Below are 10,066 nucleotides of genomic sequence, written 5' to 3'. Positions count from 1 at the left end.
TGTCCTGAATTAAAACATAAATACTCATTATTACATGTAAATGTCCTGAATTAAAACATAAATACTCATTATTACATGTAAATGTCCTGAATTAAAAAAGACATCTGACTGAGTAAAAGTAAAATAGTATCGGCATCAAAATATTTTTACAGTACAAAACATTATGGCAATTTTCAGATATTTATTTCTTATATTATTTGACAATGTAGCCAATGTTAGACCAGTTTTGGTAGAATAGTTTGTTGATTACTTTTGACGCAGTTATGGTATTTTTCTTTTCTTTCTTTTTGACATAAAATCTTCTTAAAAGGATACATAAAAACAAACGTAATACTTCCTATGGTTAATATGAGCATCAAATCAATATTTCAAATGTGTTTGTGTTTTGTTTTTTTGCACTTGCTTGCCATAAAAATTACACATGACATTTATGACATCATCAACTTGCGACAGGCATTTCCCCTATTGAGTGAAAGATTAGCTATTTCTAGAAGAAATACAATATTTAAGGTGTTTTTTTTATTTTACATTGTAGTTACAGAGGACAATTATAATGTATTAAGGCATATTTGTCGTATTAAAAGTCCTCATCACTTCATTGTCATCTGGTGACCCCCACCACCCCCTCCCAAACAGTGTGGGGTCCCGACCCACAGGTTGAGAACCACTGCCCTATTATAGACCAGTGGTTCCTATTATAGACCAGTTATAGACCTATTATAGACCAGGGGTTCTAACCCTAACCCTTATAGACCAGTGTAATAGGGCCTATTATAGACCAGTGTAATAGGGCCTATTATAGACCAGTGTAATAGGGCCTATTATAGACCAGTGTAATAGGGCCTATTATAGACCAGTGTAATAGGGCCTATTATAGACCAGTGTAATACGGCCTATTATAGACCAGTGTAATAGGGCCTATTATAGACCAGTGTAATAGGGCCTATTATAGACCAGTGTAATAGGGCCTATTATAGACCAGTGGTTCCTATTATAGACCAGTGTAATAGGGCCTATTATAGACCAGTGGTTCCCAAACATTTTTGCTGCTGACCCCAAAGAGAAATTACCGTAGACACGTTTGTCCGGGACCCACACTAGTGAAAACAGCAGATCTACAAGCACACAACAAGTGACAAGCACAAGTGAGCTTGTAGATTGGCTATTTTCACTACTTCTTAACAGTGAATGGAACAGGTTGGTGATGTCTGATGTCTTCAGAGGAAGCCACTCTGGTGAATGGAACAGGTTGTGATGTAGTATACAGTAGTAGTGTCTTCAGAGGAAGCCACTCTGGTGAATGGAACAGTTTGTGATGTAGTATACAGTAGTAGTGTCTTCAGATGAAGCCACTCTGGTGAATGGAACAGGTTGTGATGTAGTATACAGTAGTAGTGTCTTCAGAGGAAGCCACTCTGGTGAATGGAACAGGTTGTGATGTAGTATACAGTAGTAGTGTCTTCAGAGGAAGCCACTCTGGTGAATGGAACAGGTTGTGATGTAGTATACAGTAGTAGTGTCTTCAGATGAAGCCACTCTGGTGAATGGAACAGGTTGTGATGTAGTATACAGTAGTAGTGTCTTCAGATGAAGCCACCCTGGTGAATGGAACAGGTTGTGATGTAGTATACAGTAGTAGTGTCTTCAGAGGAAGCCACTCTGGTGAATGGAACAGGTTGTGATGTAGTATACAGTAGTAGTGTCTTCAGAGGAAGCCACTCTGGTGAATGGAACAGGTTGTGATGTAGTATACAGTAGTAGTGTCTTCAGATGAAGCCACTCTGGTGAATGGAACAGGTTGTGATGTAGTATACAGTAGTAGTGTCTTCAGAGGAAGCCACTCTGGTGAATGGAACAGGTTGTGATGTAGTATACAGTAGTAGTGTCTTCAGATGAAGCCACTCTGGTGAATGGAACAGGTTGTGATGTAGTATACAGTAGTAGTGTCTTCAGATGAAGCCACTCTGGTGAATGGAACAGGTTGTGATGTAGTATACAGTAGTAGTGTCTTCAGAGGAAGCCACTCTGGTGAATGGAACAGGTTGTGATGTAGTATACAGTAGTAGTGTCTTCAGAGGAAGCCACTCTGGTGAATGGAACAGGTTGTGATGTAGTATACAGTAGTAGTGTCTTCAGATGAAGCCACTCTGGTGAATGGAACAGGTTGTGATGTAGTATACAGTAGTAGTGTCTTCAGAGGAAGCCACTCTGGTGAATGGAACAGGTTGTGATGTAGTATACAGTAGTAGTGTCTTCAGAGGAAGCCACTCTGGTGAATGGAACAGGTTGTGATGTAGTATACAGTAGTAGTGTCTTCAGAGGAAGCCACTCTGGTGAATGGAACAGGTTGTGATGTAGTATACAGTAGTAGTGTCTTCAGAGGAAGCCACTCTGGTAAATGGAACAGGTTGTGATGTAGTATACATAGTGTAGTATAGTAGTGTCTTCAGAGGAAGCCACTCTGGTGAATGGAACAGGTTGTGATGTAGTATACAGTAGTAGTGTCTTCAGAGGAAGCCACTCTGGTGAATGGAACAGGTTGTGATGTAGTATACATAGTGTAGTATAGTAGTGTCTTCAGAGGAAGCCACTCTGGTGAATGGAACAGGTTGTGATGTAGTATACAGTAGTAGTGTCTTCAGAGGAAGACACTCTGGTGAATGGAACAGGTTGTGATGTAGTATACAGTAGTAGTGTCTTCAGAGGAAGACACTCTGGTGAATGGAACAGGTTGTGATGTAGTATACAGTAGTAGTGTCTTCAGAGGAAGCCACTCTGGTGAATGGAACAGGTTGTGATGTAGTATACAGTAGTAGTGTCTTCAGATGAAGCCACTCTGGTGAATGGAACAGGTTGTGATGTAGTATACAGTAGTAGTGTCTTCAGAGGAAGCCACTCTGGTGAATGGAACAGGTTGTGATGTAGTATACAGTAGTAGTGTCTTCAGAGGAAGCCACTCTGGTGAATGGAACAGGTTGTGATGTAGTATACAGTAGTAGTGTCTTCAGAGGAAGACACTCTGGTGAATGGAACAGGTTGTGATGTAGTATACAGTAGTAGTGTCTTCAGATGAAGCCACTCTGGTGAATGGAACAGGTTGTGATGTAGTATACAGTAGTAGTGTCTTCAGAGGAAGCCACTCTGGTGAATGGAACAGGTTGTGATGTAGTATACAGTAGTAGTGTCTTCAGAGGAAGCCACTCTGGTGAATGGAACAGTTTGTGATGTAGTATACAGTAGTAGTGTCTTCAGAGGAAGCCACTCTGGTGAATGGAACAGGTTGTGATGTAGTATACAGTAGTAGTGTCTTCAGAGGAAGCCACTCTGGTGAATGGAACAGGTTGTGATGTAGTATACAGTAGTAGTGTCTTCAGAGGAAGCCACTCTGGTGAATGGAACAGGTTGTGATGTAGTATACAGTAGTAGTGTCTTCAGATGAAGCCACTCTGGTGAATGGAACAGGTTGTGATGTAGTATACAGTAGTAGTGTCTTCAGATGAAGCCACTCTGGTGAATGGAACAGGTTGTGATGTAGTATACAGTAGTAGTGTCTTCAGAGGAAGCCACTCTGGTGAATGGAACAGGTTGTGATGTAGTATACATAGTGTAGTATAGTAGTGTCTTCAGAGGAAGCCACTCTGGTGAATGGAACAGGTTGTGATGTAGTATACAGTAGTAGTGTCTTCAGATGAAGCCACTCTGGTGAATGGAACAGGTTGTGATGTAGTATACAGTAGTAGTGTCTTCAGAGGAAGCCACTCTGGTGAATGGAACAGGTTGTGATGTAGTATACATAGTGTAGTATAGTAGTGTCTTCAGAGGAAGCCACTCTGGTGAATGGAACAGGTTGTGATGTAGTATACAGTAGTAGTGTCTTCAGATGAAGCCACTCTGGTGAATGGAACAGGTTGTGATGTAGTATACAGTAGTAGTGTCTTCAGATGAAGCCACTCTGGTGAATGGAACAGGTTGTGATGTAGTATACATAGTGTAGTATAGTAGTGTCTTCAGAGGAAGCCACTCTGGGTCCATTTGGTTATGTTCATCAGTGGCGTCAGTTCAGAAAAAGCTAAGGTATGGCAACATGACTGCATGGTGTCTTGCACACGCGAAACACCAGTCATGTTGCCATACCTTAGCAACAGGCATGATATATTTATTTTAGACCCTACCGTACATTAAAGATTTCCCCCCATTTCTACGGTTTCTTGGGCTGGATATGACAAACTTGGCATGTTAGTAAACGTGCCACAATTAACAATAATGCATTGCACCTGTCCAGCTGACCTGCGGAACCTGGGAATATACCATTCTGTCAAGATGGGGAGAATAAAAGTGTGGAGAATATAATTATAATACCTTGTTAAAGTGACCATTTTGTTAAATGTTGCATTTGCAGTTATTTTACTGTAATTTAACAACATACTAACCAGCACAGATAGACAGAGACATCCATGGATTTATATTTAAAAGTAACTTTTATTTTCCCCCCTGGACCCAGGGTATGGCAGCTGCATACCCCTGCCATACCCTGGACCCAGGGTATGGCACCTGCATACCCCTGCCATACCCAATTGACGCCCCTGATGAACTTTGATTATATTGTGTTTTTTCTAGATAGATATCCATTTGAATTTGTTATATTGTTGATGATGTACTGACATATTATCTTGTTAGGGCCCGAGCACACACAGTGTGTGAGGACCCTATTGTATTTGCAAAGATTATTATTCTTCTTCCGCCGAATGAATCGTGTTTTTGAGCCGCAAAACGTACTCCAAAAGTTGCGCAACTTTGCACACACATCACAAGTGGCGAAAAATTTAGTATAAAAAAAAAAAAAAAGGGGGGCGTGGCCTAATGGCGCAACAGCGCCCCCTACAATATTTCAACGCAACAGCCCCACTATACGGTTTCACCCACAAGTACGAAAATCGGTACACATCTGTATTGTGTCCGGACTCACAAAAAAGTCTCTCGGCGCCATGTCCGAAACCAAACAGGAAGTCAGCCATTTTGACTAATTAGTGGCGTTTTGGTGTATTTTTGGCCGTTTTCACGTGTCGCACTTTAACGAACTCCTCCTAGGGGGTTAATCGGATCAAGTTCAGGTTCGCTCGGCATACTCAAGACACCTTAACAATGAAAAGTTATCAAAATCGTGAGTTTTCGTAAAACGGCGTGCCCGTGGCGAAGGGTCAAACTTCCTTCACCAAACAGGAAGTGCCCCCTCTTCTGATTGGTCCATACTTGATTGTTCCTTTTTTTGGCTGTTACTCTTCAACTAGTCTCGCGTGGCCAGACTGTTGCCTCCGCGATTTTGTCAAATGCTCCCGGCATACAGTCTGGCAAACCGGGGAAGAAACGATGAGTGCGAGATAAAGCGGATATGACGCAACCGCTCCCTTGGTGCAGTAACAATAACATGTCCTACTGGAAGCGTTATGTCTCCTTTCAACATTTCTGGGGGCTTTATTTCGTCTTTCTCTGGTGTTGTTGGTGTCACCTCCATGATGTTTTAAAACGTTTTCTTAAAACTATACACTCATAACAATAATAGCCAGCTCGAATTACTTTGTCTGAGCTATTGTGTTTCTGTTACGTTTCCAATGGGACTACAGTTCAGTGCAGCAGTGGCTACTTCCGATACTCGCCGTTCGGGAGCTGCTGTTCCAGACTCTATACAGCATTCAGAGATTGTGGAATAGTTGTCTGGCTACGCGAGACTACTCTTCAACCGTTTATCGTACAGAGTTGTGGCTGGTATCATATGACTTGATTAAGAGTCCTTAACCTTAATTGACGCTTCCTTCGCCAAACAGGAAGTGCCCTTCACCAAACAGGAAGTGCCTCTATAACTCATGAACCGTTTGTCGTACAGACTTGCGGCTGGTGTCATAATTTTTTTTCTCAAAATTTTTTTTTTCTCAAAATTTTTTTTTTCTCAAAATTTTTTTTTCTCAAAATTTTTTTCTCAATTTTTTTTTCTCAATTTTTTTTTCTCAATTTTTTTTTCTCAAAATTTTTTTTTTCTCAAATTTTTTTTTCTCAAATTTTTTTTTCTCAATTTTTTTTTTTCTCAAAAATTTTTTTTTCTCAAAAATCTTTTTTCTCAAATTTTTTTTTTCTCAATAAAATTTTTTTCTCAAATTTTTTTTTTCTCAAAAATTTTTTTCTCAAAATTTATTTTTCTCAAAATTTTTTTTTGAGAAAAACTTTAAACTATCGTTAAAGTGCGACCCGTGATAACGGCCAAAAATGCGCCAAAACGCCACTAATTAGTCGAAATGGTTGACTTCCTGTTTGGTTTCTGATTGGCTGCTGGCCTTGTGACGTGGGTAGAGCTGCGAGGGCCCGGTCATTGCTGCTTGCAGCTTTAATTTATTATTGTGATGTTATCTGCTTATTGTAAATCGCTTTGGATTAAAAGCGTCTGCTAAATGCCTAAACTGTAAACTGTAAACTGAAGGAACTGAGACCACATGAAGATAATTATTTCATGTCGGGCTGGGGAAATACATCAATATTCTACCCATGTTGTGATATGAGATTAGATATTGTACTATTTTGATATAACATATCTGTCGGACAGAAACCTTGTATCTCCAAGTTTCAAATGTGTAAATTTTTTTTTTCACAAAACAAAGCCCTGCTTCATACAAGGCCATCACACAAAAGTAGTGAAAACAGCCGATCTACAAGCACACAACGCCATCATTTTAAAAATGATAAATACAAAACAAACGGTTTTGGACATTTTCCACCCGACAACGACGATAACGGTTGTCATTCCCTCATTTTAAGCCCTATTTTAGACTTTTGTGTTTTTTTCCTAGCTAAATCAGTGAAATGTGATTATTGGGGGGGGGGGGGGGGGGGGTCACGGCCTAATGGTGAAGGGAAGAGACAGATGTTAGAGTGAGAAACACTGCATGGACTGATTATAATTACATCTAAAGATGATTCTCCTTCATTCACGTTTGGTGAATGTAGCCTTGGTCAGAAGGAGTTGATGACATGGTCCCATCCTAATGTACAGTACACTTTAACAGAATAAGACAGAATAAAACCATAATAAGAAACAATGTGTTCAAGGGGCACGGTGGTGCAGTGGTTAGCACTTCGCCTCACAGTTGGAAGGTCCTGGGTTCGATTCCCGCCGGGGGAAGCTGTGGGCGCTGGGGGCGTGTTCCTCCACCCGCGTCATCAGCACCCACACCCTAGGTGGGGTTGGCGATAGGGCCTTTCTGTGGTGAGTTTGCATGTTCTCCCTGTGTCTCCTTGGGCATAGGCCCTCACACAAAAACATGCAGTAGTCCTGGTTTCTATACTACCTCCCCCTAGCCAGCCGGGTGCTCCCCAATGTCCCCTGGCGCGGCAGGGGGAGAGCGGAAACCAGGACTACAGGTTAGGTAGTCACCGGGCGAGAAAAATGGGTTGCAAAAATCATGGGATAAAAAACATTAAAAAAAAAAATAAACAATGTGTTGGTAATTAGAATTAACTAGAGGCTGGGCCGCCCTTCGGGCGGCCCAGCGTCTAGTCAGCGACCTGGCCAACTCGGGAACGATGTAAATAGGGAATGAATGCCCCGCCCTTTAATGCAAACCCCATTATACCTGTTGTCATAGGACCCGTTTTGACCATCTGTTTGCCTGTGTCCATTTATGCCCATATATGGAGATATCTGTATCTATCTGTCGGCGTCCATTTTATGTATATAACATATATGGAGATCACTGCAGACAGATATAGTTCTGGGTCCATTTTATGCCCATATATGCCCATATATGGAGATATCTGTCTATTTGCGTCCATTTTATGCCCATATATGGAGATCTCTGTATCTGTCTGTCTGTGTCCCTTTATGCCCTTATATGGAGATCTTTGTGATTCTGCGTCCATTTTATGCCCATATATGCCATATATGGAGATATCTGTTTATCTGCGTCCATTTTATGCCCATATATGAGATCTCTGTCGCTTTTTGTTTGTTTCTTCTTTAAGCAGAATACGCAGCCTGCTTATTCAAGTCATCCTCCCAGTCCCACGCTTTGTTGCTTGTCTTATGTTTGTCTTTGTTTCTTTTATTTTATTTTTCTTTTTTGGAGCAGACCCCATGAATGCCCCACCCTTTAATGCAAACCCCAATATACCTGTTGTCATAGGACCCGTTTATATGGAGATCTCTGCACACACAGTACCGGTTGCTGAAAACTCTGATGTCAGACGCGCGTGCCGGTGGGAAGAACGGTTCTCGAGATACGCGGATTACATACATACATACACATTCACAGAGATTTTTTGTTGACTCATGTGGCGTACGTGATGTCAGAGCCTTTTATGAAGTGATGTCACAATGAGTCAGCGCTTGCGCCGATTTCCTCCGGAACAGTCTGATGTCAACAATCAGCTCACAATGAGTCAGCGCTTGCGCCGATTTCCCCCGGAACAGTCTGATGTCAACAATCAGCTCTGCATAAGGAGATTCCGAACGTTTCGCGCCGGTTTCGGAAAACCGCGAGTCGGGTCGGGTCGAGGCCCGGCACTGCACTCCGTGCGGCGGCGGGGAACGCGCGTGCCGAATCTGAAGCCGGTGGGATGAACGGTTCTCGAGATACGCGGATTACAAACAAACAAACAAACAAACAAACAGACAGAGATTTGTCGCATTTATAGATAGATATGTTTTATTAGACAGAAACAAAGACAGAATAGCAGATTTGTGGCACCGGCACCTGCCGACCGTCAGTTGGACCGTCAGTCGTACTGCATCGCCCGGCGATAGGAACGTAGGTAGGACCGGCATCGCTGGTAACTGCTGCGGCAGCCACCACCGCACGGACCGGCAGTTTACCGCGACGGGACATGCCGGTCCGTGCGGCGGCCGCCGGTCCTACAGCCGGTCCTACCTGCATAACAAACCATTGTTCACAATGGAGCGATGGTCCCAACATATGACTTCTGTTCAACCAATTCCTTCTGACCAAATTGACAAATGGGCAGATGACAACATCAACATCCCCAAAAGGATTAAATAGAAGGGCTACAGTAGATTGATTACATCCATGGTAACGATATTCAAGGTAAGTTCGGTTGCAACCTTACTGTGTACAAAGACTTGCTATCTGTGCAGTGCTTGCTCCACTATCATATTAACTATTTGTTGTTAGATTGTTCCTGATTAATATGCAAAAATCACGATACAGTAATAGTAACTATATGATGGCAGAGCAAGCACTAGTCTGCATACTGTAGCAAGTCTTTGTACAGAGTAACACTGCAACCTAACTACCATGAATATTGTGGATGTACCCTTCTATTTAATCCTTATGGGGATGTTGATGTTGTCATCTGCCCATTTGTCAATTTGGTCAAAAGAAATTGGTTGAATAGAAGTCATATTTTGGGACCATCGCTCCATTGTTCACAATGGTTTGTAATGCAGGCTGCTATCCCAGGAAGTCATGTGATCCAAGATGGCCGCTGTGTGAATAAGGTCTATTATATGTATATTATATTATATCTATTTTATATCCTCAGTGAATCCAAGGAGGTTAAATACCTTGGACATGTTATCTCAAATGATCTATCAGATGATAAAGACATATATAGGCAATGTCGCAAATTATATGGCCAAGCTAATATGCTGTGCCGTAAATTTAGCATGTGCTCAGTCTCTGTCAAAATAGCCCTATTCAAAAGTTTCTGCACTCCCTTGTATACGGCTCACCTTTGGTGCAGGTATAGACAAAGTAGCCTGAGACGACTTATGGTGGCCTATAATGACAGCATGAGGTTGCTGCTTAGAGCTCCTCCAAGCTGCAGTGCTAGTCATATGTTTGTAAGTGTGGGGGTACCAACTTGCCCTGCCCTACTGAGACACTGGATGTATAAGTTCATGTGCAGAGTGGCTGTGTCTGACAATGATATAATTGCAGTTATATGTAACCCAAGACGCAGCTCTGTCCGGTTCACATCCAGACTATGGTGCCATTGGCGCACATGTTTATATTAGAGTTTTTTAACTTTTTTCACTTTTGTACTTTATTCATGTATTTGTATG

Source organism: Nannobrachium achirus, assembly GCF_963921795.1.
Source record: "Nannobrachium achirus genome assembly, chromosome: 2".
Taxonomy (NCBI): Eukaryota; Metazoa; Chordata; class Actinopteri; order Myctophiformes; family Myctophidae; genus Nannobrachium; species Nannobrachium achirus.
This window is presented reverse-complemented; position numbering follows the sequence as displayed.